This window comes from Dermacentor albipictus, chromosome 3, assembly GCF_038994185.2.
Source record: "Dermacentor albipictus isolate Rhodes 1998 colony chromosome 3, USDA_Dalb.pri_finalv2, whole genome shotgun sequence".
NCBI lineage: Eukaryota > Metazoa > Arthropoda > Arachnida > Ixodida > Ixodidae > Dermacentor > Dermacentor albipictus.
Genome location: NC_091823.1, coordinates 144,490,205 through 144,516,192, shown reverse-complemented (window position 1 = coordinate 144,516,192; position 25,988 = coordinate 144,490,205). Strand labels below are relative to the sequence as shown.

General features: G+C 43.4%; 1 long non-coding RNA gene across 2 annotated transcripts; it reads left to right on the top strand.

The window, feature by feature from the left end:
- The first annotated feature begins 3,330 nt into the window (after positions 1–3,330).
- On the top strand, positions 3,331–13,114 carry LOC139057599 (uncharacterized). Of its 2 annotated transcripts, none has more exons than XR_011512933.1 (4): positions 3,331–3,541; positions 5,348–5,460; positions 7,721–7,847; positions 11,160–13,114. It is a non-coding gene; the product is annotated as an uncharacterized lncRNA (long non-coding RNA). The 2 variants fall into 2 exon arrangements; XR_011512934.1 differs by having other exon boundaries at positions 3,335–3,541; positions 5,384–5,460.
- The last annotated feature ends 12,874 nt before the right edge of the window (positions 13,115–25,988 follow it).

Genomic DNA, 25,988 nt, shown 5'->3' with positions numbered 1-25,988 from the left:
GCATGTATGTTCAAGTGCGCCTCCGAAGGGCCTGCTTAGCAATACGATTCATAATCTCTGTGATTACTGAAGCATTTTTCTGCGGTATCCAATCGTGTGAAGAACGATGGTTGGCCAGCCATCGGTCAAGGCAACATATGTCTTCCACCCATCCCAAGCCGACGTCGTTATTGTCTGGCCGAACAATGCACACCTAGCTTGGTGATTTTTGTATCATTCCTCTTTGATAATCCGGGTAGAACATAGAAGAAAAACAGCAAGCTTGGGTGACCTTGTTGGGTCTCAGCCCCTTGACCAGCTTCATTGACAACTTCAGCTGCCTAGACATAAACTACATATATTAAACGTGCCACGCATATGATTCACATATTTCAAACATTGCTCGCATATAACGCGTTCATACCCTCGGTGAGGAATGGGTTAGAAAGCTTGCGAATCATTCATACATATCGTTAACTTCACAACGACTTCGGCTGGAATGTTCGCACTAGTTTCGCTTAATTCACTCATGGTAGCAGTCACCATTCACCCAGCACGGCCAGCTAAATTGTGCGCCCTTAGTAAAACACATTTAAAGCTACGCAGCGCTTGGATACCTGATTTACTGCAAAAGCAACAACTAATGCACGCTTTTTTATTTTCAACAAGATAGCACCCATAACGTGTCCCTTACAGGAGCGAAACATAAAGAAAAATGCCTTGTTCAGTTCACTTTGACACGAGTAAAGCATGCTACGGGTCATATGCAAACCTCTAAATGGGAAGAGAATCACGGTTGAAAAGTAAACTCTAATACTCATAACTCACCTACAATTAAGCAGTGTTGTTTCCTCGTGCACTGAAGGTAAAACATAATGAATGTGTTTCTAACGCTCTCACAAACCAAACCTGGGCCACAATTGAAACCTAATTGTAGCGTTCGGAGGAAAATCTGAGTCCTGGCATTTTAGCATGCACCGAAATCATAGTACAAAAGCTCTGCTGCGTTCCAACACCGTACAAGTAAGACCGCCGTTTCTTACACTTGTACCACGTTCGTACGACCTCGTGTTTGCTACAAAAATGTCATAGATGCCAATTGACTTCGCCAAAGCGCTCAACAGACAGAAGCTACATGGCCTATGCTTGCTAGAAAAAAGTACCAGTTAATAGACAAACACTTTTTAAGAACAAGTACAATACAATACTGGTAAACTTCACCGATATTACGTAATGGTTGCTTAGAGCGAGTGACACTGTAGAATAAAAAACCATGATGTTCCAATGTGGAGCGGATGGCAAGTCACATAGTGCTCTTGAAGTAAACTACGGGAATACGTTGTAACCGCGCGACGACTCGTAGCCAATGCTATGGACAAAAATCTTATTATTTTATTTATTTATTTATTATTTATTTGCTACTTCCATCGCCCCGTAGGGCATTCCAGCAGGTAGGTTACAGACTTGAATAAATATTGAACAAATTATTTCAATGCGTGGAAAAAAGCATCATTTTCTGTGATGTATACAGTGCTCGATGGCAAGCTGTTCCAATCTCGAACAGTTCTAACAAAAAAAGGAATGACGGAAGACGTCACCCCTACAAGAAAATTCCCTGACCTTCAAACAGTGGTCACGTCGCTTAGATATGTAGTGTGATGCCTGGGTATATTGTATGCGGTTCATACCAGTTTTAGAATAATACATATCATTGAAGAATCCTAATTAATACGGCAAGTTTCGCGAGCTGGTGATTGAACAAGTTCCTATGGATGGGCAGTGCAACCCGGACGAAGGACGAGAGGGTGTACACTGCGCTCGTATTGGACTTCCTCTGGACGCTGCGCTCATATTGTATACTTCCTCTCGTCCTTCGTCCGGGTCGCGCTGCTCAATCATAGGAACATGAAAAATCTTAATCTGATATGCTTTCTACGATCCTGCAGCTTTTGCCATTTAAGTTTAGGTTTGCTTTCTGCCATGCTAAGCTGCCGGCTATAGTTACCAAGGACAAATCTAACTGCCATATTCCGGGTTTATAAGCTCAGATGTGTGCGGGTCCTAACAAACACATCCGTACTCAAGTATTGAACCCAGGTGACTGAAATACAATGGCTTTTTTAAGTTACTCGGTAAATGACTATAATTGCGCCGCAAAAGTCTCAATACTCATGCTGACTTATTTCCAATATATTTAACATGCTTGTTCTATCGTACATTACAAGTAAAAAAAAAACCTAGATATTTAAATTTCTTGCTTATGTTTAGAGTTAAATCATGAATTATGTACCTTATATTAAGGACAGATTTCATTTAAAGTTGAACCTGCAGGTACGTGTCCATATAAACACCCCCGGATTATAATTTGATTTCAGGTTTATGGAATTCAAGCGTGTTTTGAGATGTCAAAGAAAGCCATTGTCGTTACATAAAACATAGCACGTGTGCTACACTTTGATCCTGCAGCCGACCTCGCAGGTAATAAGCCGAAATCTTATACCTAAATCAATAACTTGCCTGCCTGCGAAACCATTTGTCTAGCGGACGGAGGGAAGCTTCATGCAGGGCGAAGCAGTTTCCTTTAACTTGCAGCGCACGTGGGTAAACACCGACCTTGCTTATAGCCTCCCGAAGACATGCGCAGTTGCGCAAGATCGGCGCAACAACGGTGCGCCGCTGGCCGCGTCTTTCCGTCCCATGTAGCTGGGGGATATAGTGTGGAAAACTGTGCGCTATTTGCCAAATCTCTTGCCCGAAGCATTGATCTCGGGCGGGTATCTGCAACACGAGACAAAGAAGAAGCAGACACAAAAGTGCAGTTTCGCCCAGACAGCGGAACTAATGTGACAGCGGAACGGCGGAACAGCGAGACAGCGGAACTTCCTTAATGTGCACCTAAATTTAAGTACCGGGGTGTTTTCTCTTTTCCCTCACATACAAATTCGGCCACCGGCGCCCGGATTCGATTTCGCGACTTCTTGCTCAGCAGACCACCACCATAGATCTGGGAATCATGCGCTAGTTGGGGCAAACTTAGTTTGTATACCTCCTGCGCTCAAACGAGCGGTTCCACGAGCAACAATTTCTTCTCGGCAACATGTGCACTTCACTTTGAGAGGAGCATGAAAGAAAAGTAATGGCATCATCCGATAAGTGTACTTTTTTTCGTAGTAAGTGAGCTTTAGTTATATGATTTGCCGGATAGATAGCACGGGTAATCGGGGCACCTCTGCTGGCGTTCAAAAAGTTTTAAATTAGTGTCAAGCTAGTAGCGGACTCAAACGTCTAGTCTTTTCCGGATGTGCGGTTTGATTTTGTACGAAACCACGAGGTGACAAAAGCTTCGTTAGTTTCCGTTCTCTCTCGGCATTGAAAGCGCATGCGCAGTGATTCAACAACGCGCAGTCGAGAATACATGCCAGTTATAGGACATTGGAACATCAGGCATGGCTGAGGAAAGCAGCAACGAATACACGCCTCTTGATTTCAGCATTTCAGCAACACCAAGTACAAGCTGTGGCGGTACCCAGGATGCTTCAAGTACTTTGAGCGCCTACAATACGTGAGCTTTACGGCTTGTAAATTTTTTTCATTGAATAGTGTTACGCGTATAGACGACCCATATAATAGGCTTTAACATCTGTACATTTTGTCTCACCTAAAACGGGTGTTTTTTACAGTGAGCTTGAGCTTTGAAATCGGAGGCTTTCTTGATCAAGACGCGTCGACGCAAGCGCGCTGCGAAATTATTGCCATGTTCAGCGCAGTGTTAACTGTTTAGCGTTCAGGCTAAGATTTTGAAGAACATAAATCAAACGTATACTTACAGAAGAAAATATTTTTCATTGACGTATAATTTTTGCATTGTACATATGCGATGGGGTGCTATAGCTCGAAGCCCCGGGTACAATTCCAGATGGCACCACCGTATTTCGATGAAAGCGCACTGTAAACAGGCTCTTGATTACATGCATTTAGGTGCTCGTTACAGAAGTTCGGATGGTCAAAATTGGTCAATGGTATGCGTTTTATGAGGTCATTCCTCTTCCGAGAAAATCCTCTTAATTGGTTTTAACTGCACTGTACAATTTCTGAGCCGAACCATACGTTTTTTAGACAACTCGTCAAGGTGCACAACAATACTGCCATTTGCCAATTACCAAAAAAAATGTGACCAAGTGGCTACTGCCCCCTTAAAGCTTTACATTAATAAAACGTAATCCCCGTGCATGGAAAGTCACAACTTGGTTTAAGACGATTGTTCTTCCGTATAAATGTGTTTCTTAAGGACAAGTGCGCAAGCAAGCACATTTTTCCCGCTTGGAGTTGTGTTGCTAAATAAGGTGTTTCTTTCTCCTTTTATTGTTTTTTGACAGCTTAAATATAGATTACTTAGTTTTAAATAGTTTTTTTCTTTTTTCAAAGAGCAAAGTGTCGTGAGCTAATACCACAACGATAAAGAAGTGGGAATTCATGGTATTCTACGGTACCCTTTACCATTTGAGAACAGATGCACTAGCACGTCACATTTCAGCTATTTTTCTGGCTAAGCATTGTCTCAGTCATAGGATGTTTTTCATGCGTTCTCACAATAAACTTTTTTCTTCGAAGAATTCTTAAAGGGGCTCGGCGAGTGACCCAGAAGCAAACTTAGCAACGCTTGAATACACATAATAATGGAGTGCATTCTAGTTCATCATTACTTTATTAGAAATCGTCATTTTGTTCGCAAGTACGCAAAATCATACTTGGCTAAGAGACAGAAATCTGCTTTTATTCCTCAGAGCAAGTCATTTGAGCCCATATATTTAAATATTACCTGCGATCCGATACTTCTCATAGCTGCCGGATCCATCAGTCATGATTGCAATTCGCATGACGCCCCATTCACCATGGCGATGTCGAACCACATCAGGGAGGTACAAATACTGGTTATTCTAGCATCAGCGCAGGTTTGCATCATAATTGCAGACACCATCTGCACATCGTCATTGTAATACTTCAACCTGTTTTATTCATGACAAAAACATGTTGCATGCTTTTAAATATTTTATTCCGAAATTACTCTCAGAATTCTGCCAATGTAGCAAGTGGAGTAAACGTTTTAAATTGCAAACTACATAGGACACTTTGTAAGTACTTTCACAGTTAAACTGACAGTATTCGTGCAAGTCAACGCGCCAGTTCGCCTACGGTTGATGAGTGCTCTGCACCATAAATTGCCCCGAGTGTGCCGTTCATATTATGCCAGCCAGTATAGTCAGTCTTTTATGGGAACGAACCATTGCGAGTAGCATGTTTCCAAAACATGATTTTCATTTTCCCGAACGTTGTTCAATAAAGACAATCTCACCTATTTTTCTCACAGCTGGTAACTGACTGATCAATACTACGTTACCTGTAGGACTTCTGAGGACGCCTTGCATTACCGGAGGAACACGCAGCGCCCTCCGATGACCGATGAGACTTGCAACGTCGACGGTACGTAGGCGATTGTCACTCACCTTCACCACAAATATGGTGGATCGCCCCTATGTTACCGTGGTAGCCGTACATTTTCTGTGTATGAAGATGCACTTTACCAGCAAGGCCAAGAGGTTTCCGAAAGAGCGAGCTTATAACTTTCCTTGCTAAGAAATATGTGCTTACACGAATATATGCAAAATCATTCATAACCTATGCAGTAGAGGTTTTTGAATGAATTTGTTCTTGTATCGGTGGGCTCGTAAAGCAGGCTCCAACAGGATATGAGCAGAAGCAGAGACTGTACATTCCATGCAGTGATTAATTCGCTTGTAAATGGAATCATCGCTTGACCATTGGTCTAGCGAGCTGGTTGACAGAGCAAGTGCTTTGATGTGAATGCCGTGTGTGATGTGTAATTAGCGCGGCGATTCAGATGTCTATACCGGAAGGTCCTAACGGTGCTCTTACGTTGTAGGCACAGTGTGACGATTGCTCACCCATAGCATGTTATGAGCAGCAGACATATCCAGCTCCGGCCGAATGCAGAAGTTATAGCTTGCAATTTGGGGAATCCCTCAACAGTTTCCATTGGAGTTCTTGGTTTTTTCCTACCAAGGAAGCCAAGCCACAGCCGCCGCATAAACAACCTTAACGAGTTAATGAAAATGAAACGCAACGAGAAACAAAATTGTTGGGTAGATGTTTGCGCTCGGTTACCATAAACTTTCACCAAACATCCCAGCTATGCGCTACTGAAACGTAAACATTATTCGTATTGAATGAGTAACAAACACAGTTACGTATGATTTCCGATGAGTGTGCCACTACTTCCAAATTGTAACGCTGTTTTAACGAGAAAATCTAGGTCATCCTGAAACACCCGCCTTCGAAATTGACCATTCTTTTTTGTAACGGGATTAGCTTTCCTTGGATGTGTCAAGCATTATTCGTTCTGCCAGTATCTGCGGAACCTCTTTCACAGGCCTGACGAACGTTGCGACTTTAACGGCGCGACTAATGATGTTTAAAATGTCAGAAAATAAAAAAATGGGTTCCTTAACTTACGCCTATGCTGTCACACTGTAGATCAGTCGAAGTAAAAGATGAAGCTCAAATCTTTACTTCCTGTGGTGCGGAATCCGCGTTGAATGTTTTCTGTAGCGTTCGAAGGCATTGACACTAAGGCATGTGGGTGTAGTATTGCCGTAAACTTTCTCAGGAGATTCGCCCCCCTTCATATTGTAAATAAAGATGCATTAAAAATACCCTCCACCACTGAAGTTTTAATGCTAATTGTAACTTAAGGGCTCTCACGGTTTCCTTTGTTTCACGCAATTTCTGCGCCGTTAAAGGGAAGATATGCACCTAGCCACAATACGCACTTGCAGCGCTAACCATGCAGTCCACACATTTAACCTGCTATGTGGCTTTCCGTTTGATAGTTTAGTGAGATTGACCCGTGAATTAACACTTCCGCATTTCTTTCCAAGCTAATGTGCTGTCTGCAATACGACTCTTACATATTCGTACTGAGCAATCTTTTCGAAAGTTGTCCTATAGTCTGTTCATGACCTACACAGGAATATTGGCGAGGGCAGCCGTTTTAGCGCTCGTAAATGGCTGCTAAACAAGCAGTGCTAACAGCCGGTGCTTATGAACTTCGGCTACTCGATTCACCTAATCGGGTTGGTATAACGAGTTTCTGAAAGACGCGGACATCGTTCCATGACGCACATATGTGTCATAGAAGGTCATTAAATTAAGGGCGTACATCACATATAAAATTTAAAATCCCTCGGTAGAAATGCATCCTCTCACTTTTCCGTTGTCGTCGTCTGTGTCAGGCTATGTCTGTTGCTCGTAATAGATGAACAATAAGGAAGAACTCACTGAGGCATCTAGTCTACTTATTACTTGATAATACAGAATATATTGGGTCAAGGGTTTTACGCCCACGAAAATGACATGTCGTTTTCCACTTCGGGCAATGTCCTGTTCTGCCCGTGGTTTGAGATGACACATAATAATCTCCAGAAGAATCCAACATTACGCAATCTCCATCGCGCTCGGCTTCCCCATCGCGAGGAAATTCTTGGATGTATTGAAGACATGGTTGCAGAAAGCAAAAAGCACCGCGTACGGAATAACAGGCGTAAAGTTTCCCGACCGCTGAGAGATTCTTCTCTTGCACCGTTAGCCTGAAATATTCGTTTCCCATATATTGCCGCAGCACTACCACGAATGAACACCTTTACTATACTTTTGTCCCACACAGGTGTCACTGACAATGGCACCACAAATTGCCAGCACCTGGGGTCCATCAGGAGCATCCATAACGCCAGGCCCAGCAGAAGTCGCGCTGGCATGGAGGAAGCATCAGCCAATTCTGAAGATGGCGCCTCGTAAGTTTACCTTAGGTTTCATTGCAACGCAACTAAGGGACGACAGGAATGGCTACCCATGTAACAATATGCCTCTAGTGGGTAAATCCTCCTTGGGAGGGCAAGCTCTGATGGCTGAAACAGCTACTGCATCAGCAGTTTTGAGTGTTCGGCCGCTGCAGCCAGCCTTGACTGGCTTCATGGTTCCAACAGCGTGACGAGACACCACATGGCACTGTGCACACCCCATGCGGTAACCACGAAGCTACACAAGCTCACCCGATTTTCAATCCTGCTAACACCACGCAATTTGCGGTACACTTGCAGTTTTGTATCTTGCATACACACTGCCCATTGTGGAATATGGAAAGATTGTGAAAGAGAGACGCTAATCGGAACCGATGCTCATGAGCTGAAACAGGGTATGTCTGTTTTTCTGTAAACTTCATCTAAGATTTACGCTGGCACTGACGCTCTTGCACGAGGGACAAATGTTGCGATGACCTAAATACCAAATATCAGCTGCTGTTTAGACAATATGGCGCTGGCGCAAACAAAAACCTTTAGTTCAGGATCTCATACCTAAGTAAATTGGAAAATATAAATGAATGTGGTTTGTACACACTGTGCGAGTATCGAAGGTTGTGGAATTTTAAGAAATGTGATAATGTCGTAACAAAAGCAGTTGCATTTCAGATTCGTCATATACTTAAAAAAGCGTTAAGAAACTCTGGTAACAAAATTACATCTTTATAACTCAGCAATGAAAACACCCACGATTCAATCACCTGCAGCAAATAACACATTTAGAGCGCTCAAAATTCTTCTATTACACAGTACTCTGAAATTTTGTGTTTTGTGGGGAGATCATTCGCCAGTCCTCGGACACATTGTATCGACTTCAAGGAAACCGCAAATGAATATAAATAAAGTTTTCCACTTAGGATGCTCCAAGAGATGCAAGTAATGGAGCTGCGATATATATATTTTTCCTGCAGTTACCTTTGTAATGTCTATGCGTTTATTCTTTTTAAACTTTGTCTATTTCGTAATATTTACCACTTGCAAGACTAAGTAAAATTAATGAAGAATGATTTTCCGGCATTTAACTGGCTCTATCAAAGAAAATTTGATTGTTTAATAGTTATAATTTCTTCGTTAAATAATCCGGTATCGATGCCGGCCAAGTTGGCATGATTAGAGACGACGTGCAAGGTAACACCACAGGACTCGCACCGAACCATAACAGTGCTTGAGCCATGTAAACAATCGCAACCAGAAGAAATACAAGAACACAAGAAAAAGCACATTACCACAAGAACAGCGACCAATGTTCATCTAGTGCTTAGCGTAGACATTCAAAACGAGCAATAGGCTGTAGAAAAGACATAGATTGCACGCTGTCTGTGCTAAACTGCACGTTGTATTTTTCTACAGTAAACGCTAGAAAACATGTCACACCAGCAATGCCTTAACTCAACGCTTGCAGCGTTCGTAAACTTAACGAGAAAAAAATACTAACTTTTTTGGCGACATATTTCATCCAGTCTACATGAAAACGCTGAAGTATTTGTCCTATCTGTTCTTGTTGCGTAAGGGGGAGTAGATTAGGTTGTAGTTAGCTCAATGCCTTCGGCAGGAACAGTGCGCAGTTTGAGTGTGAGTGAAATGCTGAATGACTTCATACAAATACTCTAGGAAAACTTCAACCCGGAAGTGTTTCTCCGTATTCGATATGTACGGCTTGCGTTTAGACGTATGAAGTCGGACGGGGTTGTCAGTACACGCACGCGTCTCGGAACAAAAGCGGATAGTTTGCCTGCACGCCATTTCTATTTCTTAAAACGAGAGCCTCATGTGGCTAGTTGCAATGGTTTATACCCGCAAGAAAGCGGCTGTAGTGAGAGCAAAAAATCATCATCAGGAATGGCTCACATCGCCATAAGCAAGCAAGGATGTAATAGGTGAATATGAACTAAAGAAAGAAACATCCATCAAACGTGCGAACGAATGTGTGACGAAAAAAAGAGCAAATGAAAACAAGAATGGCATAACCTTGAGGTATTTCATTAGCTTTTATGTGACGTTAGGTGGTAAACCTACAGTCACAAACGTTTACTTCATACTGCAGCTGACTATGTCTAACCCGTCAGATCATACAGTTTTGGGCATTAGCACTTGTGCAGCAGGCCTTCCTCTTCAGGTGTTAGTAGAGTGTAACAACCTGGCGAACTTTTTTACTCTTCTTACCGTACAATTCATGCTGAAAAATTCCCCGACCATTAGAACAGCAATTAATGCGAAGTTTGAAAAAAGTTGCGTACGTGTTTTCATTTCGCAGTATATTGAGGCATATTTTTTTAGAGAGACGCGCAGCAAAGGTCAATTGCGACGTCTTTTGTAAATAACTGATCGAGGGATCAAGTTTAATATCTGGTGCTGTTTGGCTTCTATAAAATCCTAAACGATTCGCGTCACGCATAAAATCCCATTGGAAAACAATCCAAGACCAAGACAACCGAACCAAGCAATTAAATAAAGCCAAAGCGAGAGCCGATACGAGCTAATCTTAGCGCGAAATGAGCGCTCTGGCTGAGACCAGATGCTAGTACAAAACGAGCGTTCGGATGGGTCCCCATGAAACTAATTTTCCGCGCTCTAGTCACTGAAGGGGCAGCTCTAATTGGTTTCCGGTTCTCGACTGTTCAAGGCTAGCGTCTTCTGCCACTCCACGTTGCCCATTTCATCTTTCGCTGTTGTGCTCGTTCGCTCTGTAACGCCGCCGAACCTCGCCACAGGAGCTGGTTATTAAGAGCTTCGCAATCAAATGGAGACGTATTTTAGCCTACGCAAAACATTATTTTTGAATGCCAAATGCCTCACTTTGGAGGGAAGGTTTCTGGACCTTTACCTGAACACTCCTTGACAGCGTGTTGAAGATGGATTTGTATTTTTATTACTTAGACCAGCTTGGTTTTTAGCTTACCATCACTGACAAATATTTCTACTCTCCTGCCCCTGTTTCATGTAGGCTATACATGGTGTATTAGACAATGCAAGGTTTCTGTTATGCTTGCATCTCGAACGAGGAAACTTCTTTATTTTCAGTTTAGCATGGCAGGCCACCGAAAGCACCAGCGTTCAATTACTGCCAATCTAGAGCCCAAATCGAGCGCTAAATATCAATGAAGCAACTTAGCACAGAAATTGAGCTAGTCGCCTTAAAATTAACGCGCGATTTCGTATGCCAAACTCTCAATTGCTAAAAATGTGTTTTTGTCGTCAAATAAATAGAGTGAGCAATTTTGAGCTGCTTTGTCCGTGTACTTGCAGGAATGCTACTGGAACTGGAGGAAGAAACCAGCAAGAAACCTGCGGTGTCAGAGCAAGTGATCAATCGTCTGTGAAGAAGTCGAACCACAAATGCGAAACGTGCAGTAAATTATTTAGCAGTGCTAATGCTCTAACTCGACATTACCGCACGCATACCGGTGAGAAACCGTACAAATGCGAAATATGCGACAAATCATTTTCGCAGAAGTCAAATTTGCGTATTCATGAACGGATTCACACAGGCGTGAAACCCCATATCTGCCAAATATGTACTAAGGCATTCATAACCAAAGCGGAACTTCAACGTCATCTCACATCACACAGTAATGACAGACCTTTTGTTTGCGACGTATGTAATGTCGCCTTTAAGCGCAGCTGTCATCTCAAAAATCACTGCCGAACAATTCACGGGGTTAAAATGCCGTAAGAGCGCAAGCAGGGTGAATTTCGGTTCGCAAAGAAAGAAAACCTCGGAACCCACCTCTGTCAGAATTTCAGGTGCTGCTTGTGTGGAGATTCGTTTAGAGATGCACCTGGACTGATTGTCCATCTCATGATGAATACAGGATGCAGTTGTAAAATTGTGACGTAAGTGGCGCAAGTGCAGTAAATGGCCCACGGTTTCCGCATATGAACGTGACCATGAATCCGTGCAGGAAAATAACGCTGGCATTAATCCACAGGGGTGACAACTAACCGAACTCATCGTGTAGAGAGACGGGCTTTCTTTAACGCTCAAAACTGCTGAATGAAATGGGAGACTTATAATAAGCCGCTTAATTTTTTTGAAATTACGAGAGAAAACGTCTCCAGCAGAATATGGGATGCTGCAGACCCTGGCTAGAAATCACTGTTTGCGGAACTACGTTGTTTGCGAAAGCAGCTTTAGCAAACTCATTTCTAAACAAAGCATAATGGGCTGCAATTTGATGTTTCGGGCTAATAGAAGGTTGAAACATTCGCACAAGATCCTGACACCTCGTTTAGTTTCGTGCAAGCGTTTTGACAGTGTAATAGAAAACAAGCTATACCTCACCGTCCTTTATACATTCTGCATTTCGAATAGAATGCAGCACCACTCATTAGGAGCCATTTAAAAAAGGAAACAGTGTTCTTTTCAACTAACAACTAATCTCTCATGATGATTGAGATCCTTAGGCCTTGCTGCCTTTCAGATACTGTTTTTGCGACAATATATAGACACAGGAATGGGGGAATTTATTTGCCATACAATGGTGCTCAATGCACGTATTTTTGTGTGCTCTCTTTGGCTCTAGTCATACCGAAAATTTTGTGCTTTATCATCCTGATGACAACAGACTGTATTGGACTAAAATCCTTTGGAGCTTAAGTATATATGTTCTTCGACTACAAATATTTCAGTTATTGTTGCATTCAGGTGGAACCTCAGTCAATTTTAAAGCTCAATTTCTCATTCACTTGGAAGTCATCTTTTTGGACGTGCGCTCCACTCTAGTTACAGCTATGGAATTATTTAGCCTGATGTGACAAACGTATCCCTACGGGCAATGACACAACGATTGAGTTGTAGTTTTTAGCTATATTATTGACCCACGTACTTCTATATCTTTTTCCTGTGAACGCTTTTCACCGAAAAACATACGTTAAGCTGCAGCTCAGCGCATGGGGTACCAGCATGTATCAGAACATTCTGCAATATTCTCGTTGATTATAGCGTCTTCCTATTTTGTAGTCGAGCCTCTTGTAATCAAATTGCATGTACAACGAAAATACACTTACGAATTCCAGAAGACACGCGAGCAGCAACGATCACGCTGGAATCCTCTACGAATATTGTGAGAATAGCCGACGCTGCCTAATCGCAAATCATTTGTTCGACGATCGACTCATGCACGCGGCACTATTTTTCTGCCCGAATGTAACTTGTTTTGTTGGTTCTGGTTCTCCCAGTAAAGTGTCTTTAATGCCTCATGGTTCTTCTGACTGTGTTGTAACATTCTACAACGTGATGTCTAGTAAAGGTGCTTCGTGGAGACCGAATATACCCTACCAGCCATCAAAATACCTTACCGTCGTCCTAGACGACGGAGCTAGCCACAGGCTACGACTACGGCCCGAGCACGCACCTCTGCACGAGACGAGTAGGAAGATCTTGGCCCAGACAACTGCCGCAGTGAGAGCGCACATGTCACCTGCAGCGACGTGTGCTGCGAAAGCCAAGGAAGTCACTGATCATTCGCGGATCATTGTTTGGAGATCTGAAAAGCTGGCCGGAAACCTGCTATGAACCACTACGTTTAACAATTGAAACTGCGACAAGCTGCGGTTTCGCAGCTTACAAAATTTTTTACACCATTTCACCAATTGCAACATTCCCACAAACATTCACGAGCGTCATGCTTAAGGAGCGGGCTGAAGTTTAACGAGAATACCGTGGTCTTCTGTGCAGAAACCAGCTGTTAACTCAGCCATGTCACTCCGCATATGTCCGACATGAGAACGTTTTTCCTCATTTGCTGTTTTGAATAAAGTTGTTTGTGCCGCATCAATACGTAAACCGGCCAGGACATTTACGAAATTTCTAACGGGAGCCACGGGCATCGAAATGACGTTGCAACTGATGTGGTGTCGGAGCAAATGCGAATTGCTCCGACACCACATAACGTGCGTGCCTCGACGGAGCATAGCGTGTGAAGGGAACACCTACAGACGGGATGACGCGCGAGGTGTTTCGTGAAGGGAGAGGGGGTCGCCGTGACGCCTTGTCACCTTCGTTTTCGGGTGCCTAACTGTGTTCTAGGGGCGTTCCTTGCCCGCGCAAGCAGTAGCCTGCGTCCTCACTTCGCCTGTTTAATTTCTCAAAAGAAATTAATACAGAAAGAAAGCAAAAAATAAGTTTGCAAGAAAAATGTTCGAAGTAGTGTTTCAAACATGCAATTTCATGCTTAAAATTTAGTGTCTTGCCCACTGAGCTAAACCAGCGCCTCCAACATAACAGGCCTGTGCCTTCTGCATTATGATACTAGGCTGCTTGGAGCGAAATTTTCATTTCCAAGTTCAGTGTGACAAAAACTGACGTCAACCTCACCGCAGCTAACTCGGGGCATCCACTTCAGATTCTTGGGTTGTAGGGCAAGGTAGCATGTCACGTATCGAAGTTCACCTTGTTTGGGCTATCTACGAGGCGTTGCCCAGGCGTGTCTCAGTGCATTCCCTTGCCCGTGAGGAGTTAACTCGAAGGTTCACTCAGCGACGTTCAAATGAGCATTAATGCTTCCGCATTCGCAAATCGCATGCAGGGCTTAGGTATCCTCGGATATTTAAAGAATCGCCATATCCAACTTGACGTTATGTAAGCGAGCTTAGCATAGGTGACGCAGTGGCATAATTTAGGGCTTTTATTATTAATGCAGCAAAAACTTTGTGGGTGCTTAAGCTTCGTCTTTAAGACCGAAACACGATAGCATTCAAAGGTTCCCAACTTATTTTCACGCTTCGAGGCAACTGCAGCTGATGCAACCATGTTTTGTGGGAAATGCAGGAAGTGAATGCTATACACTAAGAGGAGCCTTCTGGTAGAAACGCCACCTCTAGCGTGAGCCGATCCCAAAAGTTGCGCACAGCCACGCAAAAAAAAAACTACATTATGAGGTTCCTGGTATATTTTGGCACGTTTACTATTTAATAACTGCGAGTCGGCCTAGTTGAACAGATTCATTATTTAAAAATGTGTGCGCAAATATAGAGGAACAAGTTAAACGGCAACACAAGGATGAGTGGTCGTCCTTGTGTCGTCCTTTTCTTTGTCCCATTACGTTTGCGCAAAAAACGTGTTTACTATTTCAATCTCAGAATATTCAACATGGCAGGTATGCGCTGTCGGTGTTATCGACACTTGTTTGTGGGCTTACATTTTCAAAATTCCGAAGAATAACCTTGTCAAGAATGCAAGAAAAGGTATGAGCAACTTTAGTGACAGAGCGGTGTGGCACTATAACCCGCACATACAGCAAGTCATACAGCAATGCGTGACATGTACACGTACTTCAATATGTATAGAACGATGTGTGGTCAACTGAGGGGCCCGTATTTTATTATACAAAAGAAGCCAACAAACGCCGATACGAAGGACAACATAGGGGAAATTACTTTTGCTTACTAGCTGAATTAAAAAAAAATAATTCTTAGAATTGAAAGTGGATGAAAACGCAACTTTCCGCAGGTGGGAAATGACACCACGTCTTCGCAATACGCGTGCGACGCCTTATAACATACGAGAATTTTCGCTCACGGGGACGCCGGCGCAGGATGCCGACGCCGACAACGCATTTTCTGCCATGCATGAGGCCCTCCCTTAGCGCTGTCGTGCTAAATTTCTCCTTCCACAAACGAAACACAATACACGCAAAGGACGGGTCACCTGGGGGAATGAGCATTGCAAAAAGAAACAAAATAATGCACGGTGCATACTTAGTCGACACCCAAGAAAGTAACCTATTATAGAATCAGAAAGGTATGTCATAGAGGAGCCGACATAAGGGCAAGCTGAAGAGCAAGCTGGCGAAAGTTTGAAGTACCAAAGTTTGCCGCAATATCTATTTTTGTTGATTGGCGGGCAGGTCATCAAAATGGGAACTTTGGGTATGGTACGTATTTCCTTCACAACCAGTAATTTTGCCACCTAGTATTGTATAAACCTAGGTGGAATGCGAAAAGGCACCTAATAATAATAATAATAATAATAATATTTGGGGTTTTACGTGCCAAAACCACTTTCTGATTATGAGGCACGCCGTAGTGGAGGACTCCGGAAATTTTGACCACCTGGGGTTCTTTAACGTGCGCCTAAATCTAAGCACACGGGTGTTTTCGCATTTCGCCCCCATCGAAATGCGGCCGCCGTGGCCGGGATTCGATCCCGCGACCTCGTGCTCAGCAGCCCAACACCATATCCACTGAGCAACCACGGCGGGTAAAAGGCACATAGGACAATAGAAGTGAACGAAGGCACAACGCTTCACTCCTGTTGTCCTACGTGCCTTTTTGCGCTTTGCCAGAAGTTATGCATCACCAACTAGCCCATCTGTCTGTTTTCTTGAGGAAATCAATTACTGGACTACGCTTGTATCACCTAATGAGCCTCTGTGGGCTTTTATGTGATGTGCATTGCGGATGTAGACTGCTCAACATTGCGGCAAACAAGAAGAAACACTGTTAACATTCATTTCCAAGTAAGATATTGCATAAATAAGAGCATTTGCTGGCCAGTGCCACGCAGCGGCAAACGTGTTGCGTAAGTTGAGTTAAAAGTTTAATTACGAGCTTTTGGTAATTAAGTGAACAATGTCACGATATGCTTGCACTGAACATCAATGCTTATTGACTGATTTACTTAGAAAGCATTGAGCGTACTAAACGTGAAAATAAATGCCCCTCCGTTTAGCATTCGGAGCACGTATTGCTCTACGAATGCTACACACTGTAACGTATATCCTTTCCGAAAAGTGGTAGCGAGAAATCAATTAGTTGCGGCAATGCGCATACCCGCCGTGGTTGTTCAGTGGCTATGGTGTTGGGCTGCCTAGCGCGAGGTCACGGGATTGAATCCCACCCACGGCGGCCGCATTTCGATGGAGGTGAAATGCGAAGACACCCATGCGCTTAGATTTAGGTTCACATTCAAGAACCCCAGGTGGTGAAAATATCCGGAGTCCTCCACTACGGCGTACCTCATAATCAGATAGTGGTTTTGGCACGTAAAACCCCATAATGTTTTTTTTTTCTTTTGAGGCAGAGCGCGAAAGGGCACAATGGACACTAGAAGTGAACGTAGGCACAACGCTTCACTCCTGTTGTCCTACGTGCCTTTTTGTGCTTTGCCAGAAGTTATGCAACACCACTAGCCCATCTGTCTGTTTTTTTTAGGAAATCAATTACTGGACTACGCTTGCATTACCTAATGAGCCTCTGTGGGCTTTTATGCGACGTGCACTGCGGATGTAGACTGCTACCCTTATGAGAGACTGCTTTGCTCTTCAGCTGCAATCACCCTGTTGGCGAGACTTTTCACCTTGCTTACGCAATTAAAACACATAATTTACTTCATCAAGTTAACGTTGTACGAGTCCCTAGCGTGTTAGAATCGCCTCGTGATGCAGTGTATAATGTATGTTCTGCTACCACAGCTACAGAAAATAATGATAGCAGACGGAGGCGTTATGTATAAAACGCTCAAAAAACATCAACGTCTTAACTTTCCTCGATTTGTTCTAAAAATGCATTCCTGCTTGCACCAGCGGAAACATTTGTACCGCAACACTTTTCATGAAGCAATAAAAGCACGTGTAAATGGCACCTGTTCCCCTTGTAATTCAAACACTGGTGAAAGCAGGAGCGTGAATCCGCTCACAGCGAGAGCACAGTGAAAACTCACTCGACTGCTGACTCGGCTTGTTTCTGCACGCAGAGCCTTATTTGATGTGGCTCCATACTCGGAGCTGTTAGAAAGGTTTCGAACTTCGTTCTATTCAATCCACATTTCATTAAAGCATGAAATACACAAATATATGAGATGCGGAGTGGGCAGCAGCGTATTTTGTTTACCGACAGCACCACTCTTCGTGCGGGGCGTGAAACGCAATTGACGACTTTGGAGCAGTCACACAAAACTGTCCTCAATGAGAGGGGTCTGACTGACATACGACTATGCATGGCGCATGAGCTTTCGCTACCGATGAACCAAGGCAAGTGCGAAGCAGTTGCAGTTCCGTATTGCTAGTGGTTAGCGAAGAAAGCACTGGAAATTTTGGGCAACAGAACAAAGCAAGCCCCGCTCGTCAGGTGATAAAAAACTGCCTGTGCCAGAGAATGGCACAGAAGTCAGCAGCATCGTAGCCTCTGGTAATAAAGAAATTACGGCGTTTTACGTGCCAGGACCACTTTCTCATTATGAGACACGCCACAGTGGAGGACTCCGGAAATTTAGACCACGTGGGCTTCCTTAACGTGGGCTGAAATCTAAGTACACAGGGGTTTTCGCATTTCGCACCCATCCGAATGCGGCCGCCATGGCTCGGAATCGATTCCGCGAACTTGTGCTCAGCAGCCTAACGCCATAGATTTTGTAATCATACGCTAGTTAAGGCTTACTAAGTTTGTATACCTGCTGCGCTACGACGAGCGCTTCCACGAGCAACAATTTCTTCCAAGCAAGCTGTGCTCTTCACTTTGAGAGAAGCATGAAAGAAAAGTAGCGATCTCATCCGATAAATGTACTTATCTCGTATTGAGTGAGGTTTAGTTTGGGTAAATCCTTTGGCGGAACGCGAGAACGGGTATTTCGGGCGCCTTTTCTGCAGTTTAATAAGTGGCACATTAGCGTCAAGCTAGTGGCGGTCTCTTACATATAGTTTTTGTCCAGGTATGCGGTATCATTTTAATCGAAACACCGAAGTTATAAAAGTTTGATTAGCTTGCGTTCTTTTTTGGCGTTGAGTACGCATGAATGGTGATTAAACAACGCGCAGCCGACAATACACGCCAGTTATAGGGCATCGAAACATCAGGCATGGCTGAAGACAGCAGCAACGAATACACGCCTCTTGACTTAAGCATGAAGGACAAAGCAACACCAAGTACAAGTCATGATGGTAACCAGGGCGCTTCATCTACTTTGGGCGCCTACACAACGTGAGCTTTACCGCTTGTCATTTTTTTTCATTCAATAATGTTACCGCTAGACACGACCCATATAATAGGCTTTAAGATCTGTACATTTGTTCCCAACTAAAACGGGTCTTTTTTACAGAGGGCTTGAGTATTGAAATCGGTTGCTTTCTTAGATCAAGACGCGTCGACACAAGGGTGGTGTGAAAATATTGCCATGTTCAACGCTAAGTCAGTGGTTTAGTGCTCAGGATAAGATTTTTCTGAACATGAAGCGAAGGTATACTTACAGACGAAAATATTTTTCATTGATGTATATTTCCTGAACTGCACAGACGCGATGGGGTGCTATAGTTTGAAGTCCTGGGAACAATTGCGGATGGCACCACCGTATTTCGATGAAAGCGCAAAGTAAAAAGGCTCTTCTTTACTTGCATTTTTGGGACTCGTTACAGAAGCCCCGATGGTCAAAACCTATGCGCAGTCCGCCTAAACTTGGTATGCGTTTTATCAGGTCATGGATCTTGCAAGAAAACCTCGGAATTAGTTCTAACCACAGTGAAGCATTGGTGTGCCGAACCATAAGCGTTTTCTAGACAACTCGTCAAATTGCGCAATAATACTGTCATTTGCCAATTAACAAAAGAATGGAACCAAGTGGGTACTGACCGCTTAAAACATCACTTTACTAAAGAGTAAGCCCCGTGCATGAAAGCCCACCACTTGGTGTTTAAAGCGATTGTTCTTCCGTTTGCCTGTGTTCCTTAAGGGCAATAAATGCGCATTAGAGGAAAGCACACTCTTGCCGCTTGAATTGCTGTGGCTAAAGAAGATATTTGTTTTTGTTTTAAAAGTTCCTTGACAACCTAAATATTGATTATTTAGTTCTAACTTGTTTTGTTTTTTTTTCAAATAGGAAACTGGGGTGAGTTAATACTACAGCGATAAATAAGTGGGAGGTCGTGTTATTCTACGGTACCCTTTACCATTTCTGAACGAATGCAGATGCACGTTGCATTTCAGCTATTTTCTTGCTAAGCATTGCATCAGTCTTAGGATATTTTTCATGCGTTCTCACAATAGACATTATCCTTCGAAGATCCCTTTATAGGCTCGAGCGAGTGACATAGAATCAAACTTAGCATCGCTTGAAAACAAACATTTAGGAACTGCATTCTAATTCATCATTATTTCATTCGAACTCGTCATTTTGTTCGTAAGTATTCAAACTAATACTTGGCTAAGAGGCAAAAATGAGCTTGTATTACTCAGAGCTAATAAATTAATTCCATAATTTTAAATATTACCTGAAATTCGATATGTTCCTCATACCTGATGGATCTATGAGTCATGATTGGAATTGGCGCGAAAACGCCACATTCACCACGGCGTTGACGAAACGCATCAGGGAGGCACAAGTACTAATTAGTCTAATATAATCACAGGTATCCGTCATAATTGAAGAAAGCATCTGCACAGTGTCATTGTTATACTTCAACCTGTTTTATAGATGCAAAACAACATGTGCCATCTTTAGAAGACATTATTCCAAAATTATTGTTAGGATTCTGTAGCTGCAGCAAGTGGAGCAAGAATTTTGTAAAGCAACCTACATTGGACACGCTATAAGTAATATAACCCTGAAACTGATAGTGTTCGTGCAAGTCAATGCGCCGTTCCGTCTATCGTGGATGAGTGCTCTGCACCATGTATTGCCACGAGTGTGCTGTTCGTCCCATGCCAGCCAGCATAGTTGGTATTTAATGAGAACGAACCATTGCAAGTAGCGGATTTACAAAACAATTCTTTTCTTTTTCCAAAATTTGCTTTAATAAAACACAATTACATGTTTTCTTTTCTCACAGCTAGTAACTCCCTCACGAACACTTTATTAATTGCAGTATTTCCGACGAGGCCTTGCGTTACCAGAGTAACACGCAGCACACGCCGACGACTGATGAGATTTGTAACGTCGACGGTACGTAAGCGATGGTAACTTGCCTTTACCACAAACATGGCAGATGGCCCCTACGGTAACCGTGGTAGCGGTACCGTTATTGCTTATATAGATGTACTTTACCAGCGCAGCCAAGATGGTTCCCGCATGAACCAGTTTATAACTGTCCTTACTAAGAGAGATGTGCTTATCTGAATATATACAAATTCATACGTAAGCTATGCAGTAGAAGTTTTTGAATGAATTCATTCAGGAATCGGTGGGCTGGTATAGCACGCTCCTAGATAAGGGCGGAAGCCGAGACTGTGCGTTCCATGTAGTGATTATTTCACTCGTAAATGGGATCATCGCTTGACCATTGGCCTGCAATTTTATTTACCAAGCAGGATCTCAGGGGGTTTGACCTGTTAGCATCGTGTTAATGTCTCCCTTATACCGATCAAGCTGGGTGACAAAGCTAGTGCTTTGATTCGAATGCAGAGTTTGATGTGCAATTTGTCCAGCCTTTCAGATATCTATACCGCGGGTCGTAACGGTGCTCTACCGTTTTAGGCAGAGTTTGAGAATTGCTCGCAAATTGCATGTTACGAGCAGAAGACGTATCTCGCTGCGGCCGAATGCAGAAGTTACAGCGCACAATTTGGGGCACACCAAAACAGTTTATATTCTAGCTCTTCGTTCTTTATACCCAGAAAGCCAAGCTGCAGCCGCAGCATAAACAACCTTAAAAGTATGAAAACATAACGCAAGGAGAAAATTATTGGTTAGTTTGCGCTCTCTTGCCATAAATGTTTACCAGATATGCCAAATATGCGCTTCTGAAACTTAAACATTATTCGTATTGAATGAATAACAATCACAGTAACGAACTATTTCCACTGAGTGTGTCATTACTTCAAAATTCAAACGCTTTGTTAACTAAGAAACCTACGTCATTCTGAAACACCGGCATTCCATCTGAATGCTCTTTTTTGTAAGGTGATTAGGTTTCCTTGGATTCGTCAAGCATTATTCGTTCTGCCAGTGTTTTGCGCAACCTCTTTCGCAGGCCTGGCAAACGTTGCGACTTTTACGGCACAACTGACTTGAGAGTGCGACACAATAAAAAAATGAGTTCCTTAAATTACGCCCATGCTTTCGCACTGTATTTTATTCGAATTCAAAGATGAAACCGAAATCTTTAGTTCTGGGGGTTGGGAATCCGCGTATAATGTTTTCTGTGGCGTACCAAAGCATAGACACCCAGGCATGTGGGTGTAGCAGTGCCGCAACATTCTTAGCGATGTCCCTTTCCCCTTTCATACTTTTAATAAGGTGTATTCGACAATACTGCGTGTCCATGAATTTCTTATGCTATTAACACTGGCATCAATAGTCACCCTGAGGAGGTTTCTGAAGTAACCTCTGCCTTTCAGGTCCTCTCATGTGTTCCTTTTTACTTAATTTCAGCCAATTTCTGCGTACTTAGCGAAAACGTGCCACTGCCTACAATCCTTGCAGCGCTATCCACACAGCCCACACTTTTAAGGTACTTTGACGCTTTCCGTTGCACCTTTTAGTGGCATTTACCCATGAAATAATATTTCCGTTTCTTTCTAGGCTAATGTACTCTCTGCAATACGACTCTTACATGTGCGCATTGAGCAAATTTTTCTGAAAGTTGTCCTATAGTCTATTAATGGCCTACGCAGGAACACTGGCGAGGACAGCCGTTTTAGCGCTCCTAAATAGATGCTAGGCATTCAGTGTTGCAGCCGTTCCTTAAGAAATTCAGCGACAAGAGTAACGAAATGGGTATCGGATATTCACTTTCTTAAAAGTGAGTAAGTCTTCGGATGACGCACCCTTCTGTAATAAAAGGACAATGAATTAAGGGCATACGTTGAAAATATAAAAACCCTCAGTGGAAATGCATCCTCTCAGTATGTCGTGCTCTGCGTCGGGCTATGCCTGCTGCTCGTAATAGATGAACAATAATCAAGAGCTTCTTGAGGCATCTAATGTGCTTATTACTTGATAATACAGAACATAATGGGTCAAGGTTTTTACGCCAATGAAAACATGTCTTTTATCATTTCGAGCATGGCCGGGTTCTGCCCGTGGTTTGAGATAAAACATGATGAGCTTCAGAAGAATTCAACAATGCACAATCTTGATCGCGCACGGCTTCCCCATCGCCACGAAGTTCTTGCATCCATCCAAGACATAGTTGCAGAAAGAAAAAGCACCACGTATGGAAGGGCAGCGGTAAAGTTCCCATACCACGAAGTTTCTTGCCGTTAACCATAAGCACAAAATATCTATTTCCCATGAATGGCTCCTGCACTACGGTAAAGGAACACCTTTTCTATACTTCTATGCCATACAAGTGCCACTGACAATGGCAGCACAAGTTGCCAGCCCCTGGGGCCCATCAGCAACATTGATAACGTAAGGCCCAGCATAAGCCGCGCTGGCATGGAGAAAGCATCAGCCAATGTTGAAGACGGTGCCACGTAAGTTCACATTTATGAAAATTCCATTAAATGACAACTCAACGACAACAGGGATGGCTACCAGTGTAACACTCACGCCTCCGCTCGGTAATTTCTCTTTTGGGAGTGCTATCTCTGATGGTTGAAACAGCTACTGCATCGGCAGTTTTGAGCGTTCGGCTGGCGCGGCGGGCCTCGACAAACTTCATGGTTCCAACAGCGCGGCCGGAGACCACACGGCACAGTGCACGCCCCATGCCGCAATCACGAAGCTATACAAGCTGGCCCGAATTTCCATGTTGTTAACACGCCCCAATGGGCGGTAGACTTGCTGGTTTGTGGCCTGCTTACTCGCTCCCCGTTACGGAACATGTAAAGATTGTGAAGGAGAGGCGCTCATCGGAGCTCAGGCTGACGAATTGAAACAGAGTTTTATTGTGTTCCTGTAAAATTCCTGAAAGAATTACGCTGGCACTCACGCACTTGTGCGAGGGATAAATGTTGCAATAACGTAAATGAAAAATATCAGCTGCTTTTCAGACGATATTGTGTCGGCGTAAAAAAGCAGCTTTCGCTCAGGATTTACGGCATAAGTAATTTGGAAAAGAGAAATAATTGTGCTTGGCAGCACACGGTAGGTGTATTGAAGCTCGTGGCATTTAAAGAAATGTGATGTCATAATTGAAGGAGTTGCATTTTAGATTCCTCAAATACTTGAGAAAACGTTGATAAACTCAAGTAACAAAACTACATCTTTAAAACTCAGCAGTGATAACACCGCTACGATTCAATCAACTGCACCAAATAACACATTGAAAGCGCTCAAAAATCACGTATTACGCAGCGCTATGAAATTTTCTGTTTTATGGGCAGATCATTCGCCAGTATTCGGACACATTGTATTGATTTCAGGGAAATTGCTAAAAAATAAAAGAAGTTGTCCACTTGAGATGCTCCAAGAGATGTAGCTAATGTAACTGCGATATATAATTTTTCGTGTAAAATGAGTAAAAGCTTTGTAAATTCTAACCCGCAGGGGTAGCACGCGTGTGGTGTATTTCTACACCACGTACCCGAGCACACGTGAGTTGGACCCATCTGCGTCTAACCTTGCGCGGCTTTGCCATGTCCAGAAAAAAGGGTATCCTGCGGGTTGAGCCGATGTCGGGAGGTTGGACCTTTACGGCCCCCCGGCGGAGGCAACACCACTTTGGCCTCGGCTTCACGTAGACGCAACCCCCGGACTGACCCACCCGGAGGAAATTGGTAGTTGCCTTTTCTTGTCCCCCTCTCCATTCTGCGTCTTTCTCTCTTTCTTGCAATCTTTACTGTCTTCTCCTCTCTTCTATTTACTTCCGACTTTCCTGGCAGCGAGGGTTAACCTTCTGTGGGTGGCCAACCTTGGGTACTCCTGATTGGGGTATAGTAGCACCGTACAACTGGCGAGGGCTTGTCCTACTCGTAAGACTTGCCCGGTCCCCATGTTGGGCTCGATGGTGGGCGGTGGGCGCTGCTGCCGAACTCAAGACCCCTATATGGCTTCTAGTCAACCACTTTCCCTTGATCGCCTTCTAAAAGGATGGCGCACCGACAACAAGCTTCACAAGCTTTAGGCGTGCAAGCAGTGTGGATTTCGGCCCACATAGAAAGAAAACCTCGACGCACATCTCTGCCAGAATAGTAGCTGCCAACTGTGTGGAGATTCGTTTAGAGATCCATTTACACGATTGCACATCTCGACACGCATACGGGTGGGCAGTCGTAACAGTGTGACCAGTGCGCAAGTGTAGTAAATTGCCCATGGGCTTTGCAAGTGAGTGGCACCATGAAGCCGTGCAGGAAAAAGAGTGCTGACATTCTCCCGCATTGGTGATAAACTACCCCAACGCATCATGTGGAGAGACGGGCTTCTTTTGAAGTTTCCTCAGTGAAAGGCAAGACGTAAAGGATGCCGCTTGGTTTTTTCAAATTACGTGAAAAAACGTCGTCTCCAGCAGAATTTGTAATGTCTGAATGTCGAAGTATACTGCAGGTCCTGGCTAGAGCTCATTGTTTGCATAACTATGTTGTTCGCCAGCGTAGCTTTAGCGAATTCATTTCTGGACAAACCCTAATGGGCTGCAAATTCGTGTTTGTGTCACTAGAAGGGTGAGACGTTCGCACAAAATCCTTGACACCTGGTTTAGTTCTGTACAAACATTCTGATAGTGTACTACCAAAAAAACTTTACCAACCTACCTTTTAATTATTCTCCAGTGTGAATAGCAGAGAACGCCTCTCAATAGGAAACATTTCGAAAGCACTGTTTTCTTGTCAACTCAAAAAATATCTGCCAATAATTAAGGCCCCTAGAACTTGCTGCCTTCCAGAGAGCTTTTACGAAAATATGTAGACATAAACATGAAGACATTTATTTCCTTTAGAAATTGTTCAATGCACGAAATGTTCTGGTTCTTTCTTCGGTGCTTGTATTCATAGCGAAAAGTTTTCTTCTTTATCATGCCGATGTTAACACGGAGACTGAAGTAGACTGAAATCATATGTAACTTCACTATATGTGTTCTCCCAAAACGAATATTTTAATTGTATTAACGTGGAACATCTGTCAATTTTAAAGTACAGCTTCTTATTTACTCCGAAGCCGCCTCTTTACCCTTGCGCTCCATTACAGCTGTAGAATTTTTAGCCTGATGAGACAAACGTGTCCATGGGAATTAGATATATCTTAAGTTATATTATTGACACGTGTAG